At 52.5% G+C, this 24,338-nt stretch overlaps 1 protein-coding gene and 1 non-coding gene across 3 annotated transcripts in view; both read left to right on the top strand.

Annotated features, from left to right (window-relative positions):
• LOC132244743 (endogenous retrovirus group 3 member 1 Env polyprotein-like) overlaps positions 1–24,338 on the top strand; it is a 35,464-nt gene that overhangs the window by 3,210 nt on the left and 7,916 nt on the right. Inside the window, exon 3 of one of the 2 annotated variants that reach the window (XM_059717137.1) lies at positions 702–810. The exons of the other annotated variant lie outside the window; for it this stretch is intronic. The gene's annotated coding sequence lies outside the window, so the exon portion shown is untranslated. The remainder of the gene's footprint in view (positions 1–701; positions 811–24,338) is intronic. 2 annotated transcript variants of the gene reach the window in all.
• On the top strand, positions 16,445–16,627 carry LOC132245254 (U2 spliceosomal RNA). Its single transcript, XR_009457082.1, has one exon. It is a non-coding gene; the product is annotated as a U2 spliceosomal RNA (small nuclear RNA).

Here is a 24,338-nt window from a genome sequence, read left to right as displayed (position 1 = left end):
CAAATACACAGCAAAGCTAAGGCAGGTCTTACCTTTAAAGCAGCTAATCAGTCTAGTATTATGACTTCATTTGCTTAGCTAGAGTAAACCAAACAAAGGAAATGAGACTTAATAGATACAGCATGGGATATTGGAGTTTTTACAGCTTAGTTTTATTTTGGAACTGTTTGTAGGCCACATCAGCCCACTGATTGCACTGGTGGTTGTGCAAACACACATGAGCTTCATGCTGATAAATTAAAATATTAAGCCTTGGGACCGTTCTCTCTCTCTCTTGTTTGGAGGATTTGGACCAAAAAGGAAAAACACAGGGGGCGGGGGGGGGGACTTTGAGGAAGTGATTGAAGAGAACAAAATCCGAAAAACGATTCTGTAAGAATATCTTCTTTTACCACCTGTCATGATGTATAAATAGGCAAGAGATCAGTTTGGCTTTTAAATTCAGGAGCAGTGTGTAGGTCTGGGATGAAAAAAAACACCCCATTTCTTCCACCTGTTCCCTTATATACTAAGCAAATTTGATTTAGAGAAAGAAGGGTTTTGTTTTTACTAAAACTGCACTTAACCTTGACCTGGCAATCGCATAGCATCATAGCTCTTAACTTATTTGAATATTTGATTACTGTAACTTAAAAAAAAATTAAACATCTAGGAATTAAGAACTGTAAAGTAATAGGTAGTGTGTTATTTTATCATCTCAGGTTCAAGCAGGACAGTTTCAGGAATGTATGACTTGAGAGAGGCAGCCAGACAGACAATCCAAATGCTTCAGTTGGCAGGATGAAGTGATATGCTAATGTAAGAGAAAAGGTGGGTGTACAATGGCAAGGAAATAAATACCTGTTAAAGAGGTGGGAGGTCTAGGACAGTGGTTCTCAACTTTTTTTGTACCAGGACCTATTTATGAAGATCAGTGGCCAGTGCTGACCTGCTTTCCCCCAGCCCTGCTAAAGGGAGCCCCCAGCTGCCCCTGTGCCATCCGGGCCGAAGTCCCGCAGTTCATGCGGATTTCAGTGGAGAGAGTCCGCTGTGGCAGCCCCCCCTGCCCTGGTCTGGGGCTGCCATGCCTCACCAGGCAGCCTGGTCGCGGTCCCTCCAGCCCGTCCCCCAGCAGCATCTCCCAGTTGCTCTGCCCATACAAGTATGAGCACCAGCTCAAGTGCCACCAGCCCAGCTATGCAGCTCCCCCCGATGCCTCCCTCTCTTGCTGAAGGGGCAGGCGCCTACCCCTCCCGTCCCCCCTGCCCTGATGCAGCCTTGGCGCCCAGCTATCTTCCCCCATATCTGGCAGGTACCCATCCCCCCTGCCCACACACACACACACACACACACACACACACACAGTCCCCAAGTCCCGGACCTCCAACCCCCACTGATCATACACTTAACTGCATCCAGCTATTGGTGCTTCTCCCAGGACCCTGCCTGGGTGCATGCAGGCCATGTGGATGTGTGCGCAGAGACACATGTGCCTGCTACCTCCAGTCACCCAAAGCAGTGACTTGCAGGCAGGCTGGAATGAAGGTTATGTGTATGGGGAATGACAAGCTAGATGTGTGTGGAATTAAGGGCTAGCTCAGAAGAAGATGACTTTGGGAGAGATTGGGGGTGGAGGGGAAGAGGTGGATTCTTTGCTAGTGAGCTTCCCTGGGAGTCAGGCAGCGTGGGATAGCTAGAATCTTCCTGCTAGCTCTGCTGTAAGTGTTGGGATTCAATGCTTGCAAGCGTAATATTGTTATAGCGTTTTGATGATAGTGTTAGAGCACGGGTGCTCAACCTCTGGTCCTTGAGCCAATTGCAGCCTGTGGATCTATGATACCTGCCCCATTGGGCTCCCCACAGTTGGGAAATTTGGCGTTTCTCACCTGTCTAAACTCTTTCTTTCGGTGAGGCAGCCCCCTCCCCCACATTGCCGATGGATTGGGTTCTTGTCATGCCCATACCGTTCCTCCCTCCATGGGCTTCGATTGGGGCTGGCCAAAATTCCCTTTTCATGATGGATCAGGACTGGGCTGCGCCCTACCCCTCTCTGGACAGCTAGATGGGACCCTGTCATGAACTCCTTGGGCCCCAGATTGGAACCACTGACTGTGTACTGCTTGCATATGGATTGGGCACTGTCCATCCGTCTCACCAGACAAAAAGGTTGAGCACTCTTTGTTAAGAGTGGTGTTTTAGCTGTGATGATCCAGGAAGTATGCAAAAGGCAAGGATTTTTTGGGTGTGGTGACTTTTACTGGACCAACTGCATGGTTGGAATTAAATTACTCTTCAATGTCTTCATCAGTGACTTGGACGAGGGAGTGAAGTGTACTCTGTCTAAGTTTGCAGATGACACAAAACTGTGGGGAGGAGTGGACACGCCGGAGGGCAGGGAACAACAACAAGCAGACCTGGACAGGTTGGACAAATGGGCAGAAAACAACAGAATGCAGTTCAACAAGGGGAAATGCAAAGTGCTGTGCCTAGGGAGGAAAAATCTCCAGCATACCTACTGCCTGGGAAATGACCTGCTTGGTGGCACGGAAGCGGAAAGGGATCTCGGAGTCCTAGTAGACTCCAAGATGAACATGAGTCGGCAGTGTGACGGAGCCATAAGAAAAGCCAATGGCACTTTATCGTGCATCAGCAGATGCATGACGAATAGGTCCAAGGAGGTGATACTTCCCCTCTATCGGGCGCTGGTCAGACCGCAGTTGGAGTACTGCGAGCAATTCTGGGCGCCACACTTCAAGAGGGATGCGGATAACCTGGAGAGTCCAGAGATGGGCCACTCGTATGGTTAAGGGCTTGCAGACCAAGCCCTACGAGGAGAGACTAGAGAACCTGGATCTTTTCAGCCTCCGCAAGAGAAGGTTGAGAGGCGACCTTGTGGCTGCCTATAAGTTCATCACGGGGGCACAGAAGGGAATTGGTGAGGATTTATTCACCAAGGCGCCCCCAGGGGTTACAAGAAATAATGGCCACAAGCTAGCAGAGAGCAGATTTAGACTGGACATTAGGAAGAATTTCTTCACAGTTTGAGTGGCCAAGGTCTGGAACGGGCTCCCAAGGGAGGTGGTGCTCTCCCCTACCCTGGGGGTCTTCAAGAGGAGGTTAGATGGGCATCTAGCTGGGGTCATCTGAACCCAGCACGCTTTCCTGCCTATGCAGGGGGTTGGACTCGATCTATTGAGGTCCCTTCCGACCCGAACATCTATGAATCTATGAACTGTTGTTATTTTTGTTGCTGTGGTTGTGACGTTTGCTGGCAGGTCCTGAACTGACGAGTTCTGCGAAGCTTCGAGGCTCCCAAAAGTCAGTTTCTGAACTGGTGTTATCGCCGACAGCGCTGAGCATTTCACGGGCCCCGCTTACCGTGCTGGCAATGCTACGGTATTTGCAGCATACAGGGAGACTGACAGGCTCGCGTTCTGTTGAAGACTTCTGACTGTCAGTTCCAGCTGTGTATTTAACGTGCACTGTGTTGACACCGCCTTCCAGCAAGCGCAGGGTCCCTGTGTGGGGTCGGTCCCTTGCTCGAGTCGCGCGTGCTCCTGGAGGAAGTAGGGCCGGGGAGAGGAGATGGTGGGCGGCCAGAGGCACGTCCCCTTGCCAGGGGAGGGTTCAAGTCAGGATGTCGTCATCACGTTGGGGCGTTGCGCTGCCTTCATTCAGATCCTCCGTGTCTCTGTCTCGTCTATTCTCCTCACGCAGCCAGCCAGGAGGCGAGAGGCGGGGAAGCGTTGAGGGGGTAGGAATCTTTGGGATACACGAGCGAGGGAGACGCCAGTGCCGAGGGCGGTGTTGCGAGAGGGATTTCTCCCCAGGTTGCTGGGCCCAGAGGCTGCTCGTGACAGCCGAGAGACAAGGGGCCTTTTCCAAAGGGGAGCAGCAGCTCCGTCGGGACGGTGGGGTGTGAGCATGCTGAGAACGCCTCAAATGAGGCAAAGCAGAGGCTCCGCGCCCCAAACTGGAAAGGAGCTGCCACCTTCAAGTTGTTCTCGGCTCGTGGCTGCACAACTGTTAAGCGTGTTCGCTCAGCGTTCACTCTGTGCGATTAAGTGCATTTGCACGCAACAGGGATGTCCACTGACACAAATTGTGTCAGTGGACATCCCTGTTGCGTGCAAATGCACTTAATCGCACAGTGTGTGCACAGAAACAGTGAAGCGCAATCACTTGCAACCCTGTTCTTGTTAGCTGTAAGCTAGCTGAGAACAACTAAGACGAAGCAAAGGAGAGGCGCCGCAGCTGAAACTGGAAAGAAAGGTTTTGCTCTGTCTGTTTCAGTCGCCCGCAGCTCCTTCACAGGCAACGATTAAGGGTGTTCCCGTTCAAATACCGGTGGGTGGGCTCGCACTCAGTGATTAACGGGTGTTCAAGCACAATCACACTCTCACAGGCAACAATTAAGGGTGTTCCTGTTCAAATACAACCGGGTGGGCTCACACTCAGTGATTACCAGGTGTTCAAGCACAACTGCAGACATTCACACGCACAGGCCACAATTAAGGGTGTTTCTGTTCAAATACAACCAGGTGGGCTCACACTCAGTGATTAACGGGAGTTTAAGCACAACTGAAGCACAATCACACAGGCAACAATTAAGGGTGTTCCTGTTCAAATACCAGTGGGTGGGCTCACACTCAGTGATTAATGGGTGTTCAAGCACAACTGCAGACATTCACACTCTCACAGGCAACGATTAAGGGTGTTCCTGTTCAAATACAACCGGGTGGGCTCACACTCAGTGATGAAGGGTGTTCAACCACAACTGAAGTATATTCACACTGATGTATGAATGTGACGAACATCCACTAAGCACGGTGGCACTGACCAGTGAAGCGCATTGCCCCTCAGGGATTAGAGCCCGTTCCCCCTCAGGGATCAGCAGCTGCTCTTTTGATCCCTGCCCCTTTGACAAGGGCTCCCAGTGTACCCGTGTCTGCTCAGGGGGTTGCTGCTGCTGGCGAGAGCAGGGCTGGAGGAACGCCCCGCGAAACAGGAGAGGGTTAAAGCGAGACGCTGTCGTCATCGCGCTCGCTCGGGCTTTGAGCAAATCATCTCTCATCTCACGGCCAGCGAGGAAGAGGCAAGAGGCAGGGCAGTGTTGAGAGGGCATGAATGGGGGGGGCCTTTGGGCTATGTGGGGGTGGGTGGGAGGGGGGTGCTTCGGACCTGTTGGGCACGAGATATTGCGGAAGGACTTTTCCGTGTGGGTTTGTGGCGCCAGAAGCTGCAGGCGACGCTTGTGAGCGGAGGGGCCTCCATGGCAGCTTGCGGTGTGTTTGGGGAGGCTGCCCGTGGGGGCCCCGAGGTTTCCACAGGGTTCAGGGTATCGCTTCTCGGCCTGTTGAAGGCTCAGATCGGGTTGGCGGACGGGCCTAGGTCCGGCCGCTGCCTGGTCGGGCCTCGAGAGGCCGGGATTCGGGAGCGGAGACGATGGAGCAGTCGAGGAGAGCGGTGGCGGTGATTGAAAGGGCGAGGCGGATTGGTGAGCGGAGAACATCGGAGAGGATGGAGGTTGGTGAGCGCAGATCGGAGGAGATGGAGGTCGGGGAGCAGAGAACATCAGAGGAGATGGAGGTCAGGGAGCAGAGGAGAACGGAGGAGACAGAGGTCGGGGAGCAGAGGAGAGCGGAGAGGAGGCGAGGAGGTCCGGGTGAGAGCGAGGAGAGAGGTCGGAACATCGGAGGAGGTGAGCAGAACATCGGAGGAGGGGAGCAGTCGGCGGCGGCGGATGGCTGGAGTGTTGTAGGTCTGCGGGGGAAGGTGCAGCCGGGAGTGGGGGGGGAAGACCCCTGAAGAAGGCAGAGCAGCGGCAGCGGAGGGTGGCCGGAGGAAGGAGACCAGACAGGAGAAGGAGGCGGCGGGGACGGCGAAGGCAGTGGGAGCGGAGAGAGAAGAAGAAGAGCGAAGGAGGGACGTGAGGTGGAAAGTAAAAGTAACTTTGGAGCAGGACGGTTTTAAAGGAGCAAGGACTCTGAGCCGGTGGGACTTTGTCTAAAATTTTGTTGGGAGTACTAAAAGTGCAACCAGTAGATTTGGTGTGCGTTGTTGCTTTTGATAATTATCGTGAATGGCATGTGTCGTTCTGGAGCGGGAAAGCGTACAATGCTTTTTGGGAGGCCCACGCAGTGGCCGTCGAACGGGGAGAGTTGGTGGGGCTAAAGTTTGAGGTGGGGCAGAGGACGCGAGAGCGTGTGGTATATATCAAGATGTACACAGATATGGTGGAAGAGGGGGATGTGGTGAACTGGTTAGAGGGTAGGGTGCAGCGGGTGAAAATGGTAGAAAAATGCTTTGACCGGTGGAGGGTTTGGACGGGGGGGTGGAGGGCACGAGTTATTTTACACGAAGAAGTGGGGAATCCGGGGGGTGTGAAACATTTGTTACCGGTGGTGAGGATGGGGATGCACAAGGGCTACGTCACATACGATGACCAGCCGAAGCTGTGTAGTAGGTGTGGGCTGGGGGGGCACCTGGCGGCGTTTTGTGCACTAACGATTTGTTTTCGGTGTAGGGGGATGGGACATAGGGCACAATTCTGCACAGAGAAAATGGTATGCACGGGGTGTAAACGAGAGGGGCACTTTCAGCGGGATTGCCCCTTCTCGTACGTGAACAGAGCGCGGGGGCGAGAAGACCGGGGGGAACAGGGGGAAGCGGGGGAACAAGGGAATGGGGAACACCTGGAAAGAAGGGCGGGGAGGGAGAGTTTGGTAGGAATGGGACAACGAGGGGATGGAGAACACCTGGAGGAGCGGATGGAGGAGGAGGAACTAATAGTAGAAGAAACACCTGAGGGGGAGGGAGGAAGAAAACAAACTATTGAAGAAGCGGTACTGGAGTTAGTGGAGGAGGAGTCAGAAGGAGAAAAGAAGGAGCAGAAGGGAGAGGAGAAAGGTGGGGCGGAAGCTTTAAAACACCTGAGAGGGATGGTCGAGCGTTTGGGAGAAGTGGAAACAGCTGAGGGAGGGAGTTGGGCGGAGGAGATGGAAACGTTGGAACAAAGAAAGAAAAGAAAAAAACTGGGGGGGGTGAAAGGGGGTAACAAGAGAGTGGGGATGGAGATGGAGGGTGGGGATTTGGGAGAGAAGGGGAAAGAGGGAGGAGGGAAAGGGGGACAAAAGGTTACAGGGAGGGAGGGAAGTGAGGGTGGGGGGGGATATTTGAGCCCTGGGGCGGTGGAAGGGCTGGTTGCTACAACGGGAATACGAAGACCAGGGATGGTGACTTCTGGGGAGGGGTCTGAAAGCGAAATAGAGAGTGGGAGTGGGGTGGAGGGGTGAGAAGACAAAAGGGGGTGTGTTTGTTTTTGGAAATTGGAATGGCGTTTAAGATTGTTTCTTTGAACATGAGAAGTTTGTTAACCAGAAAAAGGTGGGAGAGGGTGGGGGGATGGTTAGAAGTTTTGGATGCAGATGTGATTTGTGTTCAGGAATGTGGGATAGGGTGGGAGATGGGTTATGGTTTTTTGAGAAAACGCTGGGGGAAGGGGCAGTCGTGGTGGGCTGGGGCAGGAGGGAATAAAGCGGCAGGGGTGGGTATTTTGTTAAATGGGACACGGGTGCGGGTAATTGGGGTGGAGACATTAATTGAGGGGCGGCTGCAGCACATGAGAATGGAGGTGGGGGGGGAGGAGGTGGGGGTCTTTAATATATATGCACCAGCCGTGAAAGCGGAAAGAAGGGAATTTTTGGAGAAGTTGGGGATATGTGGGGGTGGGGGAGGAAAGAAGGTTGTTGTAGGGGATTTTAATTGTATTATAGAAGAAGGGGACAGGGAAGGGGGTGTTGGGGGTGGGTTGCTGGACTCTACGGGGAGATGGTTGAAGAATTGGGTTCGGGAGGAGGGGTTGCAAGATGTGTGGGAGGGGGAGCGGGTGGGAACAAGGATGGATCCAGGGGGAAGAAGGATATCAAGGATAGATTTTGTGTTTGTGTCTGAGGGGGTGAGGGTGGAGGGTAAGGAAATGGGAGAGGTGGGGTTTACTGATCACAAGTGGCTGAGGGTGGATTTGCGGGTTGGGGAAGGGGGGGGAGAGGCAGGGGGGTGTGGAGGTTGAATACTAGGGTATTGGGGGAGGAGCGGGTGTGTGGGGATTTTGAGAGGGAGTATAGGAGGTGGAGGACGACGAAGGCTCTGTTCAAGTCTAAGTGGGAGTGGTGGAGGATAACGAAAGAGAGGATCCAAAGGTGGTTCATACGAGTGGGGAAAAAGAAGGCATGGGAAAGGAAAAGGGAATTGGGGAGACTACAGGGGAGGGTACAGGATTTGGTGCGAGAGGCGATGGGGGGGAAGGATGTGAAGTGGGAATTGGGAGAGGCGAAGCAGGCAGTGGAAGAGTGGTTTCGGGGAAGGGAGAGGGAGAGGTTGTTTTTGGCACGGGCATCGTGGGTAGGGGAGGGGGAGGAGTGGGGGAAATATTTTGCGGAGAGGGTAAGGAAAGGGAGGAGGGAGGTGGGGGCGGTGGTTACGAGGGAAGGGGTGTGGGTTGAAGAGCAGCGGGAGGTGTTGAGGGAGGTGACGGATTTTTACACAGGGTTGTATAGGAAGCGGGAGGTTAATGAGGAGATGGGGGAGAGGTTTTTGGGGGAATTGGAAGGGAGGATAGGGGAAGGGGGGGGAGCGGATTTGGAAAGGGAGATGGGGGAGGAGGAGGTGAGGGAGGTTTTGGGGGAAATGAAAAAGGAGAAGTCACCTGGGTTGGATGGATTGCCAATGGAATTTTATGAAAGGTTTTGGGGTTTGGTGGGGGGGGATGTGGTGGAGGTTTTCAAAGAAATTATGGAGAAAGGGGTGGTGGGGGAGGGTTTTGCGGTGGGGGTGGTGGTATTATTATATAAAAAAGGAAATAGGGAGGAACTTACAAATTGGAGGCCAATCACGTTGTTAAATGTTGATTATAAATTGTTCACAAGGGTGTTGGCACTGCGAATGGGGAGGGTATTGGGGGAAGTAGTGGGGGAAGATCAAACGTGTGGGGTGAAGGGTAGGAGACTGGCAGACACGCAATGGGTATGGAGGGACGTTTTAGAGTATGTGAGAGAGAGGGGCTGGAGGGTGGTGATGGGGAGTGTGGACTTGGAAAAAGCCTATGATAGTTTGGAACATGGGTTTTTGTTCAGGGTGCTGGGGCGGATGGGCTTTCCGGGGAAATTTGTGGGGTGGGTGAGGGCATTATATGGGGGAGCACGAAGCAGGATTTTGGTGAAGGGGTTTCTGGGGGAGGAATTTCGGGTGGAGAGGGGTGTGCGCCAGGGGTGCCCCCTATCTCCTGGTTTATTTATATGTGGCATGGAGCCACTTGCACAGAGGGTGAGGAGGGATGGGAGGGTGAGGGGGATTCAGATACCGGGGGGGGGAGTTGAGGGTCAGCCTGTATATGGATGACGTGGGTTTTATGGTGAGGGATGAGAGGGCTTTGAAGAGGGTGGTGGAGGGGATTAGGGAGTATGGGGAAGCGGCGGGGCCACGGGTGAATAAAGGGAAAAGCACTTTGTTGGCGGTGGGAGAATGGATGGGTCTGGAGGAAATGGGGTGGCGGGTAGAGAGGGAGGGTTTCAAAGTTTTGGGAGTATATATGGATGTGAGGGAGAAAGGGGAACGGGCATGGGAGGAGGTTCAAGGGAGGGTGAGGAAAAAGGCGGGGATATGGGGGACCAGGAAATTATCTTTTAGAGGGAAAGTAGGGGTGATAAAACAGTGTTTCTTGCCCATGGTTTTGTTTGTGGGAATGGTGTACCCGCGCACCTGGTTGCAGGTGAGGCGGGTGCAGAGGGAGATGTGTTTGTTTTTTTGGGGGGGGGAAGACAGAGAGAGTGGCGCGGAGGGAGATTTATAAGGGGGAGGATTTGGGAGGGTGGGGCATTCCTGAACTGGAAGTTTTCTTATACGTGCACTTTTCGAAAGGGGTGGTGAGAGCTGCGGGGTTGGAAGGGAGGAAAGTGGGGGCAATGGTGAGGTATTGGGCGGGAAGATTTCTGAGAAGACTGGGGTTATATGGGGGGAGGTGGACAGGGCTTTGGGCGGAAAGGCCGGCGAGGTGGTATGAGTGGGGATGGGGCTTCTTGAGGGCTAAGGGTTTGGAGGGTTTAGGGTGGGAGGGGTTAAGAGAAGCAAAGAGGGTGCTAAGGGAAATTCGGGGGAGGGATAAAATGGCAGACATAGGGGAGGTGACGGAAGGGCAGGTGGGGAGGGTTTGGAAGGGGATAGTAGGGAAAAGATGGAAGGGGGAGCATGAAGATTTCGCATGGAAGGTGGTAAGGAAGGTATTACCGGTGAGGGCAGAACAAAGGAAATGGGGTTTGTTGCGGTCAGGGGAGTGCCCAAGGGAATTGTGTGGGAGGGAGGAGACTGTGGTGCACGTTTTATGGGAGTGTTTTTATGCACAAAGGGTGTGGCAAAGGGTGGCAAAGTTTTGTAAGGCTGTAGGGTGGGGGGATTGTGTATGTTATGAGGGGGCATTGTATGGGTTGGTAAAGAATAAGGTGAGGGAGTGGGAAATTAGAATATTGTTGTTGTGTACACGGGTGGCGGTTTGGAAAACAAGGTGTCTGTGGGTGCAGAGGGGGTTGTATTTCACTTCGCGGGAATGTGTGTATTTGGCATATGCGGAATTGGAATACTATCGGAAGAAAGGGGAAGGGGACTGGAAAGACATTGATTGGAGAAAATTGTTTCAGTAGGAGGAATGTGGGGGAAAGGAAGGACGAAAGATGTTTGGTATGATGTATATTCTTGTGTTACATTTTCTGTTTTGGAGTAAATCATGCAAATGAGTTTCTGCTTGGGATTTATGTTTATGATGAGGATATGTTGTATTGATCTTTGAAATAAGGAAGAAGGTGGTCTTGTTTTCTTTTTTGGAGTAAATTATGTAAATAAGTTTCGTTTGGGATTTATGCTATAAGGGGGATATGTTGTACTGATCTTTGAAATAAGGAAGAAGGAGTGTTTTGTTGTAATGATCTTTAAGGCGAAGAAGCTGGTGTTTTGATTTGTGTGAGTTGGCTTTTTATGGTTTTGATACTTTGTAATAAAAAAAAAAAAATCTGTTCTTATCAGTGTGAGAACTGATGCGCTGGTGATGCGGGGTCTCTAGAAGGCCATGAGCAGCACAGCGGAAGAGATGGAGGAGACAGTGGTACAGAGCATAATGGCTGCTTCGAAGGCGAGGCTGGATATGCAGATGAGTATGCAGATGACGGCGGAGGCAGGAACCGAGGCGGAGAGAGTCCGGGAGCAGAGACGTCTTTTGGCGAATCACATCGGTGAATGGGAGGAGGCCGGAGATGGTGAGCAAATGGCGATGGAGGAGAAGAAGGAGGAGGAGGGGTGGACCCGAGTGCAACGAAAAGGGAAGGCCCACGTGGGAGCGGGGGGGCAGAAGACCCCTGAAGATGGAGGAGGAGCCTCGCCGGCGGCAAGAAGTTGTTGGGAGATACCAGGGCCAGAGGAAGAGGCAGACCCTGAAGAAGCAGGAAATGGAGGCTAGAGGATAAAATGGAGGGTGAAAGTAACTATCAGCCATGAGGGCTATAAAGGAAACAAGATGCTGAGGCGTGGAGAGTTCATGGCAGAGGTGCTTTTGAGGGTTCTCAAAGTTAACCCGAGAGACTTGTACTGTGTGATTGCATTTGATAACAGAAAGGTTTGGAATGTCACTTTTGAAAATGGGAAAAGTTATGCAGCGTTTTGGAAGGCACACAAGGAGGCCCTAAACAGAGGGGATCTGGAGGGCTTGGTTTTTGACATGGGGCGGAGAGCACGAGAGAGAGTTATATACATCAAGATGTTTACTGAGGTGGACCAAAAAGATGAAGTTAAAAGATGGCTAGAGCAGAGGGTGGAACGGGTGGCATTTGTCGAGAGAGAGTGTGATCGCTGGGGGGGTGTGGACCGGGGCATGGAAAGCAAAGGTGACGCTCCACGAGGTGGTGGGGAGGCCTGGGGCAGTCAAGCACTTAGCTTCGGCAGTGCAAATTGGGCCATGCAGAGGTTACGTGGTATATCACGACCAGCCCAAGCTGTGTAATCAGTGCGGGCAAGAGGGGCACCTGGCGGCGTTCTGTCGCCTTACTGTGTGTTACTGCTGTAGGGGCCTGGGGCACACAGCCCAATTTTGTAAGGAGAGCATTGTGTGTCAAGGTTGCGGGCAGGAGGGACACACGCAGCAGGCGTGCCCCACATCCTACGCAAACCGCGTACGGATGGCGGGGAGTCATGAGGAGGCCCGGGAGGAAGTGAGAATAATGGAGGAGGAGGCACAGAGGTCTGTGCCAGAGCAAGGGGGAGAGATGTTTGTGGAGGAAACACAGGTGGAGGAAAGATTTGAGAAAGAGGAGGAGGTTTACGAGGGGATCGAAGAGGCAGCCAAAGAGCTGGTGGAGGAGGAGAATGTGGAGATGCGGACACAGAAGACAGAGGAGGAAGGAAGGGGGGGTGAGGGATTGCAACATTTGAGGGGCATGGTAGCGGAATTGGAAATGCAACATGGAAAGGGACAAAAGACGAGTCGCATAAAAGAGAAAGTGTGGGCAGAACAACTGGAGGAGATGGAGGCAATCGAACAAGGGCGAGACGGGAGTCTCAAGAAAAGGAAGAAATCTGGAGGGGAGGAAAAGGGGACGAAGAAGCCGGGGGTGCAAACCGAAGGTGGAAAGAAAGGAGGGAAAGGGAAGAAGAAAGAGAAGAGAGAGGGGGGAAAGGGAAAAGACGGACTTTTTGGGATTTTTGAACCCAAAAGTGGGGGGGGAGCGTTTGAAAACACCTGGGAAATGGAGGAAAGGGGTGGAATCTGTGCTGGAGACATTGGAGAGTGAGAGTGGGGAAGAAGTGTGAAAAAGGGGAATTTTATTGTTGTTACTCGTCATGGAAGGGGCATTGTGTGTAGTCTCCTTAAATGTGAGGAGTCTGGCATCTAAGAAACGGTGGGAAAGGATGGGAGGGTTTTTGAGGGCGGTGAGGGCTGATATTATTTGTTTACAAGAGTGTGGGATTGGGTGGGAAGAAGATTATGGGGTGCTACGGAGAAGATGGGATAAGGGAAGATTGTGGTGGGCCGGGGCAGGTGGAAATAAAGCGGCGGGGGTGGGGATCTTAGTGAATGAAACACGGGTAAAAGTAACTGGGGTGGAGGTGTTAGTTGAGGGGCGCCTGCAACACATGAAGGTGGAGGTGAGGGGGGAGGAGGTGGGGGTTTTCAACGTCTACACACCAGCGGTGAAGGAGGAACGGAGGGAATTCTTTCAGAGATTGGCGATATGTGGGGGAGGGGGAGGGAAGAAGGTTTCTGTAGGAGACTTCAACTGCATTATCGAGGGAGGGGATAGGGAAGGGGGGGTTGGTGGGGGAAGTTTGGATAGTACAGGGAGGTGTTTGGGGAAGTGGATTCGGGAAGAGGGGCTGATGGATGTCTGGAAGGGAGAGCGGGTGGGAACAAGGATTGACCCCAGGGGACAGAAGATTTCGAGAATTGATTTCGTGTTGGTTTCGGAAGGGGTGGGGGTGGAAAAGAAGGAGGTGGTGGAAGTGGGTTTTAGTGATCACAAGATGTTGAGGGTACAGTTACGGGTCGGGGGAGGGAGAGGGAAGGGGGTGTGGAAGCTGAATACAAGGGTGCTGGAAGACGAACGGGTGTGCAAAGCATTTGGGAGGGAATATGAGAGGTGGAGAACAACAAGAGTGCTGTTTAAATCACATTGGGAATGGTGGAGGGTTATGAAGGAGAAGATCAAGGGGTGGTTTAGTAGAGTTGGAAAGCGGCAGGCGTGGGAGAAGAGGAAGGAGCTGGGGAGATTGCAGGGGAAGGTTCAGGGGTTGATTCGAGAAGCGATGGGGGGAAAGGAAGTGAAGCGGGAGTTGGGGGAGGCGAAACGGGCGGTAGAGGAATGGTTTCGGGGGAAGGAACAGGAAAGGATGTTTTTAGCACGGGCACCGTGGATGGGGGAGGGGGAGGAATGGGGGAAGTATTTTGCAGAGAGAGTTAAAAAAGGGAGCAAGGAAGTGGGGGCGGTGGTGACAGGGAAGGGAGTGAGGGTCGAGATGCAAAGGGAGGTATTAAAGGAGGTGACAGGTTTCTATGCGGAGCTGTATAAAAAACGAGAGGTGGATGGGATGGCGTGGGAGACGTTTTTGGGGGAGTTGGAAAAGAGGGTAGAAGAAAGGGAGAGGGTGGAATTGGAGAGGGACATCACGGAGGAAGAAGTGAAGGAGGTGTTGGGGCAGATGAAGAAGGGGAAGACGCCGGGTTTGGATGGGTTGCCGGCTGAATTCTACGAGCGGTTCTGGGGGGTGGTGGGGGAGGATGTGGTGGAGATGTTTCGGGAGGTGATGGAATCAGGGGTGGTCGGGGAGGGCTTTGCGGTGGGGGTGGTGGTGTTACTGCATAAGAAAGGGGACAAGGAAGCGTTGAAGAACTGGAGACCAATTACTTTATTGAATGTAGATTACAAATTGTTCTCAAAGGTGCTGGCAACAAGGATTGGGAAGGTGATGGGAGAGGTGGTGGGGGAAGACCAGAAGTGTGCAGTGAAGGGTAGGAGGTTGGGGGATACGCAGTGGGTATGGAGAGATACTTTGGAGTACGTGGGAGAAAGGGGGTGGAAAGTGGTGATGGGCAGTGTAGACCTAGAGAAGGCATATGACAGTTTGGAGCATGGTTTCCTGTTTAAGGTGTTGGACCGGATGGGCTTCCCTGGGAAATTTGTGGGGTGGGTGAGAGCCCTGTATAGAGGGGCGAGGAGCAGGATCTCGGTGAAGGGCATTTTTGGGAGAGGAATTCAGGGTGGAGAGAGGGGTGCGCCAGGGGTGCCCCCTATCTCCGGAGCTGTTTGTGTGCGGAATAGAGCCGTTGGCACAGAGAGTGAGGAGAGATGGGAGAGTGAGAGGAATACCAGTGCCAGGGGGAGGAGAAGTGAGAGTGACTCTGTATATGGATGACGTGATGTTTATGGTGCGGGATAGGGGGTCCTTGGAGAGGGTGGTGGAAAGCATTAAGGAATATGGAGAAGCAGCGGGGCCACGAGTGAACACAGGGAAAAGCAGTTTGTTGGCGGTGGGGGAGTGGGCCGGACTGGAGGAGGTGGGGTGGCAGGTGGAGAAGGAGGGTCTGAAGGTGCTGGGAGTCTATATGGATGTGAAGGGGAAGGGGGAACGGGCGTGGGAGGCGCTTCGAGGGCAGGTGAGGAAGGTGGTAGGGCTATGGAGAACGAGGAAGTTGACGTTTCGGGGAAAGGTGGGGATTATGAAACAGTTTCTGCTGCCAACAATTTTGTTTGTGGCAATGGTATACCTGCCCACCTGGTTGCAGGTGAGGCGGGTGCAAAGGGAAATATGTCTCTTTTTCTGGGGTGGGCAGACGGAGAAGGTGGCGAGGAGGGAGATATATAAGGGGGAGAACTTGGGAGGCTGGGGCGTGCCGGAACTAGAGGTGTTCCTGCACGTGCACTTTTGGAAAGGGGTGGTGCAAATTCCGGGTTTGGAGGGAAAGAAAGTGGGGGCGTTGTGCAGATATTGGGCGGGAAGGTTTTTAAGGAGGTTGGGATTATACGGAGAGAGGTGGACGGGCTTGTGGGCCGAGAGACCGCCCAAGTGGTATGCACGGGGCTGGGGCTTTTTGAGAGCGAAGGGGCTGGAGGAGTTAGGGTGTGAGAGACTGAGAGAAGGAAAGGTGCTGAGAGAAATCAAAGCGAAGGATGAGATGGCAGATATAGGGGAGTTGTCAGAAGGGCAGGTGGGAAGGAGCTGGAAGGGGATAGTGGGGAAAAGATGGAAGGGGGAGCACGAGGATTTTGCGTGGCGGGTGGTCAGGAAAGTGCTACTGGTGAGGGCAGAGCAGCGGAAATGGGGTTTGGTAAGGTCAGGGGAGTGTCCGAGGGAACTATGCAGCAGGGAGGAAACGGTCTTCCACGTGCTATGACAATGCTCATATGCACAGAAGGTTTGGCAGAAGGTGGCGAGGTTTTGTAAAGAGATAGGGTGGGGGGATTGTGTGAGGTACGAGGGAGCGGTGTACGGGCTGGCGAGGCATAAAGTGTGGGAATGGGAGATTCGGGTTGTACTGTTGTGTACAAGGATGGCACTGTGGAAAACTCGATGTTTATTGGTCCAGAAGGGGCTTTATTTCACGCCACGGGAATGTGTTTATTTAGCGTACGCAGAGTTGGGGTACTATCGACGGAAAGGAGAAGGAGAGTGGGATGGTATTGAGTGGCAGAAACTGTTTGAGTGAGAGGGCAGGAAGGGGGAGGGAAAGGTGGAGAAAACAACTGTTTTGATATATGTTATGTTATGTGATGTTATTTTATGTTAAGTGTTGGTACTTAAGAGAGAGCTAAAATGGTTTTGTAGTTTGAATCTGTAACAAAGAGACAAGCGTTTTCCAGTTTTGTACGGGAAGGTTTGTTGTGCTGTGACGTGAAGGAGAGAGGTTTTTCGTGGTGGTGGTGAACGAAGGATGCTTTTAATAAATAAAGGAAAAAAAAAACCTTTTCTTATCAGTTTAATATTTGATATGTCCTCGATGTGAGGACTTTATATTAAATGGATTTTTGGAACTGGGAGATGGACTCGGAGCTTGCTCCATCCACTCCACGCATCGGCCTGGTATTACAGTGCCTCCAGGAGCGGTGCACCTCCCCTCGGGGAGAACTTGCTGCTGTCAAAAAGTAGATCTTGTTGCTTCTTCAGAGACATTTGGGGGAGGGGGGCTGGTGCTAGGCAGGGACCCCTAGTAGTCTGGCAGGCAAGCTACTACTTGTCCGAAGCTTTCAAGAGGACGGGTTGGCTGTCTGTCTGGAGGAAAGCGGTCCCTCTGCCTGTACCTGGATGGAGAATGCGGGCAGCAGCGTGCAGCTGAGGAGGGTGTCAGGGGCAGCCTGCTTGGTGACCCCCTGCGAACAGCTCTGTTGCAGCGGAAATCCTCTGTCACAGCAGAAATTGTGGGCTTTAGGATGCCAGAAAGCTGTGGATGTTGTCATCACGCTGTTATGAAGCAAAACGAACTAAACTGAACACAGGCGGTACGGTACGTCTCGGAGGTCAGATGCGAGCCAGAACTGAAAGCTGGAAGGCCTGGGAAGAGCCAGAGGCCGCCACAAAACCAAGGCGAGGCTTCTGGAGCACTATGCGCTACACACCAAAAGCACTGTTCTAGTGGTTGGGTGTGAACAACTGAGAGGCTCCACACCCGGAACTGAAAAGGCTTGGCTCCATTTAAATTGTCCTCGACTCCTTCACAGGCAACAACACCTCTCAGTTGTTCACAGCTAGTTCACACCCAACAACTAGAACAACGCTTTTGCATATGGCCACCAGCCATGAGGCGCCAGGCACACTGTTGTAGGGGGCAGTCTTGAATATGAGCCTTTGGCCAGGAGGTGGGGTTTGTGCATCTCCCCTGCCCATGGAGGGCACTCCTTCCTCCCACTGCACCGTCCATCTTCCCCTGCTCAAAGGCCACACGACGACAAAACTATGCATGCACTCACCACGTAGTTGGTGTGTAGCGCATAGTGACTAGCTAAAAACAGACTTGTTTTTAGCTAGTCACTCAGCTAATACATTCTGATTTTTTTTGAACTGTTACTTGAAAGCAAAAGTGAATGTGACTAACTACTAACAGTTAAGCATACACTAGTAGGTATACATTCTTGTCTTCATAAGAGTAAGCAGACACACCCAAACCCGATATACTTAAGGTAGTTGTGAGGTCCAGGAAGTGTACAAGAGGCAAGGATTGGTGTGGGTGATATCTTTTATTAGACCAACGGCATGGTTGGAATAGATTAGTCAAGCTTTCAAATGCAATGCATCCTTCAAGATATCACCCACAAAAACCCTTGTCTCTCACATACCTCCTGGATCATCACAGCTACAACATCATTCCAACAGCAGGAGAACCAATGATTTTTTTGGTGATGTCTTTCATCAAACCAACTCTATAGCTGTGAGAGCTGTTAGATAAGCTTTCAGACATCAAGTGTCTTTCCTCAAGTCCAAAAAACCTTGCCCAACTGCTCTCCCAACTATACTAAAGAGAGCACAAGAAATCCTTGCCTCCGACTCCATGTAAATGCAAACAGTCTGCTTGGAGGCACAGAGGAAAACTGTGAACTAGGTGTGAAGAGGAATTATCATTATAGGATACAAGAAATGCAGTAAAATAGTTCAAGCACCATGCAGGCTTACCCAGAGACATCAACATTTTTCACATACTGCAATACCTGCTATTTGAATATGAAGCTCAAAAGATGAACACCAAAGCCTAGTTCCTACTAATCACAAGTTTATTGCCATGGCAAACAAAAGCGCAAAATAGTTCTACAAGGTAAAATATACAGTCCTCTGTAGAGGGAACAGGCCCACTAGCACTATCAAAAGATGTTCATTAGCACACTGCAGGTTACATGAAAAGTACCAACTTCTATTTAATACAGTTTTTCCAGACAAGACAAAAGCACTATCAGGCTGAAGAGGACAATTACTGCATTCCCTTCTGTGATAAAGACAAAGGTAGGAATTAGACCTAATACAGAACAGTTAACTATTAGACATTACTGCAGCCTCAGAACATGTTATTTCCGGTTTTAAATTACAGTCTGAGATGAGGAGACTGACAGAGAATTGGAGGCAGTGAACTGGCCAATGTGCTGCAATAGCCAATTAGAAGGGTAATCAGCTTATACTGGCAAATACGAAGGGGACATTAAGGCAGTTAACATTTTATTTCAATTAAAACTTCTACAACTGACACTTCAGGTCCCAATGAAAAACTGCATCTTATAAGATAGACTGTTTTTCTTTCCCCAAACACAAGGCCTAAAAATATTCCCTAATCGTCACTAAAAATGTCCTTGATTCCTCATCAGAATATCTTGGTATACTATACCATTTCAGGTTTCTAGTTGGGGGGAATACTATGAAACAAAAATATGGTTCAGTGGTAAACTGTGCAGCGATCCTGAAATACATTATGCCATCTTTACTTTGTGGGGGAGAAACCCAACAGCTCCATAGCTAAAGAAAGCCAAAATACCAAAACTTCTAATTCAGTGACTCTCCACCAAGGTGACTTGAGCTCCTCTGAAGGCAGCCATAGGGTGCCACACAATCACCCTTAGTGCTGGCAGACAGGAAAACAGGATTCAGAAGTAGGGGTCTACCAAATACAAGATTTTCACAGAAACCATGACTCTGGTAGGCGTCTTGTGAAAAAGCCCAAGCTGAAAACCTGGCAGCAAGCAGGGCTGTGGGGAGGGGACGGAGGGAGCTGAAAACGGGCTGGAAGCCCTGTGTCATGGCAGGGTCCTCGCGGAGGGCCGTGACCTCCTTAAGGTCCCTCGCTCCGTGTCAGGCCGGCCCAAGGCACCCTCTAATTCTCGCCCGCCACGTCTTGCTGGAAAATGTAATAGGGAGGCTGCCTGTGACTCCCTGGGCACGGCTACTCGGGACCTCTGTCCCCGCGGTTCTCCCGGACCCCCTGGAGGTCTCCTGATACAATGGGTGCTTCCTAGGCACCCCAGCCTTATGGGCTATGCGTGGCTCCTACCAGCCCCTAATACCACGCCCCAAGCCTCGCAGATGTAATAGACGTTGGTATGTCTGCAGGCCCGCTTCCTGGGCCTCCTCTATGATCTAGCCCACTCTGGGCTTTCTCTAGTACCCAGCCTCTCACTGGGACTCTCGTCCAGCCCACTATGGGCCTCCCCTGACGGTGTGGTCCCGCTCAGGGACTCCCTAGCGGGCCCCCGGTCCTTCCCGCCAACCGCACGGGTACCCTCTCCGATACGGGCTCACCGCGCTGCTACTCCCCGTCGTCACGGGGGCAACCGCAGCGCCTTGCCTCTGTCTGAGGGGTGTTGCCGCACTAGCCTGCGGCCGGGCTCGCTATGCCCGTCTCGGGCTCCTCACTATGGCCCGTCTCGGGCTCCTCACTATGGCCCCGCTCTAGGGCTGGGGTCTATGCACCCCGCAAGTGATGCCCTTGCTGGCCTCCGCTGTGCCTGTCCTGGGCTCCCTAATATGGCGCTCCCCCGCTTTGGGGCTCGCCGTGCCCCCATGGGGCTTCTCAATAAAATCGCCCCTCGCTCTGGGGCTGGGGTCTATGTACCCCGCACGCGATCTGGGGTTTATGTTCCCTGTCTGCAACCTACTGGTCGCGCCCGCGACCCACTGGCCACGCTCCTCGCCGCCAGTTGCTCCCGCACTGGCGTGCAAGCTGCACTTTCTTCACTGGCGCTGTGAAAATAATGCGCCCTCTTGGTGCTAGCCAGCGCCCTCACTGGTGCTAGGGCACCCCACACTCTCTGGGGTCCCTATATGAGGTACCTATACGGTACCTATGATTGAGGCCTCCTCCAACCCCTACAGCCTCACCCAAGCCTCCGGGTGTAATATCACAACGTCAAAGCAAAACCACAAGCCCCTAGGCTGTAACCCAAACGCAAACTCAAGCCGTCCGGCTGTAACTCCAAACACAACCCAAAGCCGCCCGGCTATAACTTACATCGTGGCTTAACCTTCGCTCGAGCGGTACTTGCTGTTAGCCTCGGGAGCTCCTGCCTCTCTGGCTGCTGGCAGAGAACTGCTAGCCTGGCTTCGGCCCTGGGCTTTATAAGGGCCAGGCCCTGCCCCCTCCTGGCCAGCTGGCTCCCCTTAGTTGCTCTGGCAACCCACAGCTGTGCTCAACTGGCTCTGCCAGGGCTCTCTCCCTGGCAGTTTCTCCTCTCTAGGAGCAGGCACCGAGGTGCCCTGCGACACCCTGGTCCTGGGGGGGGAAGCAGGGGCAGGCTGGACTGAGAGTTTCTCTGCAGAGCATGACAGGCCCCTCCCACATCTCCAGTTGGCTGAGGGGCCCTGGAAGCCCTGCCCCTCGCTGGAGATTGAGAGATGGCCATGGGTTGGGACTCCCAGGGCCCCTCAGCCAGAGGTGTGGGGGGGCCTGCCATGTGCCACCGTGAAAATGGTGACCGCCACTGCACTCGCATCGCAGAGTCGGGGGGAAGCCCCTGTGAACGACGTAGGCCCCATATTCATAAGGTAAAGTCAGAGATTTCAAGCAGGAATTCAATATTAAAGACGTTCTGACCTGCCCTGGCTTTTCTGAGTTGGTTGCAACAGAAAAATTGCCATTATTTTTCTGTAGTTAAAAAAAAAAAAAGGTAGAAGCTAAGACCTGGAATTTTCCAAGCCAGGTCTTCAGTCTAAAAAGCGGAGGAACACAGTACTAATTAATAGCTGATTATGAAAAATCTTTAGGAGGAAAATCTGGAGAAAGAGCAGCACAAGAACTACAACTTTGACAAACAGGATGTTAATATGCAAGCCAAGCGTCTGTTTAATTCGCATTTTTACTTGAAAGGTTATAAGAAAAGTTCCTACACACCAAAGAGGTACTCAGCACAGCTCACAAAGACATGCACAAGGACCCAGAGGGACGGCCTTCCATCTTCAGCTCCCTCTGTGCAAAAACGAAGTTTCTTTCCTACCCGTGGGGACTTTTTACCGTCTTGTACCACCTACACTTTCCCCAGAGCCTAATGAAGGGACTTTGATCCCGAAAGCCTGCAGAAAAGGACAGTTTTCTTGCCATTTTCCAGTTGGTCTAATAAAAGGTATCATTTTGGAACCCAGAGTTCTAGTTTTTTGTATATAAGAAAAGTTAGCAACTTTGCAGTCATATATGAAAGCCTAGAGCTACAATAAGAGACCTTGTGATTTGCACCACTTAGCAGCACTGTGAGCGATCATATAAATTAGAGGTGCACTGATACCTTGGTCTCATATCGGATCGGTACCAGTACCAAGAAAATTCGCTGTATCGGATATCGGGCCCAATGGGGCTGATAATTTGGCTGATAAATGCCTGTGCTGTGCGCAGTCACAGCACAGCACTCAGGAAGCAAGAAGCGCATCTGGCAGCGTGGAGAGCTGCCTTCAGCTGGCAAGTCCGGTGTGGTGGAAGGGGAGGGAAGCGGCATGTGGGGGGCAGATCAAGGCTCTCGCTGGTGATGGAGGGGGCGGGGGCAGGTGCTGTCCAGGCGGGGTGGAGAGGGGGAGCTGCAGCTTGTGGTGGGGGGAGGTGGCTCCCACTGCTACTTGCACTCTGGGAGGGCACGGGCGGGGGGGGTGCCCCTTGGATCTGTGCACGGCAGGGTGGGCTGCAGCCGGGGCTGCGTGGAGCTCTTCTCGGTGGAGGCTGGGCTCGGAGAGGGCGCCGGTGGCATTGGGAGGATGCTGCATCCACCCCAAATTTCACCACCGCTGTGCTCCCAGGGCCACCGCTGCCAGCAGCCCAACGCAGCCCCGGGTTTTCCTGGTGCGTGGGTGGAGGTGGGGCGTTGAGCCAGGGCTGCACCGAGTGGCTGGCGGTGGTGGCGCTGGAAGCAGAGCCCTGGCAAAATTTGGGCTGAATGCAGCATCCTCCCAGCGCTGCCGGCACCCACTCCAAGCCTAGCCCCTGCCGAGAAGAGCCCCACGCGGTCCTGGCTGCAGCCTGCCCCGTCCCACACAGATCCAGGGGGGCACATGTCCCCCCGGTGCCTTCCAGGGTTGCAAGCAGCGGTGACAGCCGGCCCCCCATCACAAGCTGTGGCTCCGTCCCCTCCACCCTGCTTGGGCAGCACCTCCCTCTGCCTCCTCCCTCACCACAGGCGGGGTTGATCTGCACCCCCGCCACGCCCCTTCCCCTTCTTCCACTTCCCCTTCCACCAGACCGGACTTAACCAGCTGGAGGTAGCTGTATCGGAAACCAGATCGGTATCAGCCAATATGCCTCCTTAAATATCAGCTATCGATATCGGCCCCAAAAATCTCTATCGGTGCGCCCCTAATATAAATTCATAACTTTTAAAAAGTATTTTAAAGGTAGTATTTGGTTATTGTCCCAAATTTCATTAAGGTTTTAATAAACATTGAGTATCTTACTACTCAGAAAGAGCTTAACTAATTTCCTTTTTCTCTAAAAGCTGTAAAATGATCAGCAATTCATAAAAAAGCACAAGTTTCTGGGCAAAGCCTTCAAAAGCCAGAACAACACTGCATGTTGTGTTAGAGTTTGATTGAGTATGTCAGGAACTCAGCTGAAATGTCTTTATTAAATCCAAAAGCCAAAAGCAGATACATAGTGACTTTAAGCCAGTAGTTTTCAACCTTTTTTTTAGTAAGTGTATCCCCGGCAGCCCCCTTTTTAAAAAGTGTACCCCCAGGGGGGTGGGAGCAGCCGGATGCAGAGCAGGTGGGGGTGGCGAGCGGTCAGACGTGGCGGGGGGTGGCAAGGGCCAGACACAGAGCAGGGGCACGGTGAGTGGCAGAGCAGCGGCAGTGCAGCTTCTGTGGGCCCTGCTCTCACGCTGCCCTGGCCCTGTGCTCCTGTGAGGCAGCAGGTGTGCTACAACTGCGCCCGCCCCTGTATATTCCCTGGGACCTTTCAAATTACCTCCAGAGGTAGGCAACACCTGCCTTAAGCAAATGCTCTAAAACACTGACAAAGAATGTTTTGCGTATCAAAGCTTGTCTAACTTATTTCCAACCATTCAGTTGGTCCAATAAAAGTGATCACACCCAAAAATCCTTGCCTCTTGCATACTTCCTGAATCATCACAGGTAGAACATAACTCCAAACACACGGGTGCTCAAACCACGGGGTGCTCAAACATCACTCTAAACAACGGCACGCCAGGGCCCCATCCATCTGTGCAGAGGGAGGCAGGGGGCACGCCAGCCCCAAGACAGCGCAGACAGGGGGCTTTGTCAGCCTCAACCCGAGCCCAAGGGGCTTGACAAGGCCCCACTACAGCGGCAGGTTGGGGGTGTGCCCATCCCCATGGCAATCCCATGGAAGGAAGAATGGCCAGGCGCCAAACCAGCCACGCAGCGGAAGAAGGCAAAGCTCCATAAGAAGAAGTGCAAAGGCCTGAACTTAGGACAGAACAGTCTCATGCACCGCTACGGGCTTGGGACCAACTGGCTAAGCAGCAGCTCCACAGAAAAGGACCTGGGGGTTACGGTGGACAAGAAGCTGAATAGGTGCCAACAGTGTGCGCTTGTTGCCAAGAAGGCTAACAGCATACTGGGTTGCATTAGTAGGAGTGTTGTCAGCACTGAGGGAAGTCACTATTCCCCACTTTTCTGCACTGGTGAGGTTACATGTGGAGTGCTGTGTTCAGTTTTGTGCCCCCTGTCAGGAAGTGATGTGACTCCACCAGATTGCTGTTTGAGACATTAAGTGACATGGCTACCTGTGAGTGACATTCGGTGACGCAGTGGCGGAGGAATGTGACCTTAAGAGGCACCATCATGCGGACAATGCGTGATCGCTTATAGCCTAACCAATCAGAAGTTACCCCTAG

Source organism: Alligator mississippiensis, chromosome 14 (assembly GCF_030867095.1).
Source record: "Alligator mississippiensis isolate rAllMis1 chromosome 14, rAllMis1, whole genome shotgun sequence".
In the NCBI taxonomy this organism is placed as follows: domain Eukaryota; kingdom Metazoa; phylum Chordata; order Crocodylia; family Alligatoridae; genus Alligator; species Alligator mississippiensis.
The sequence above is the reverse complement of the archived record's forward strand: the minus strand, read 5'-3'. Positions and strand labels throughout refer to the sequence as shown.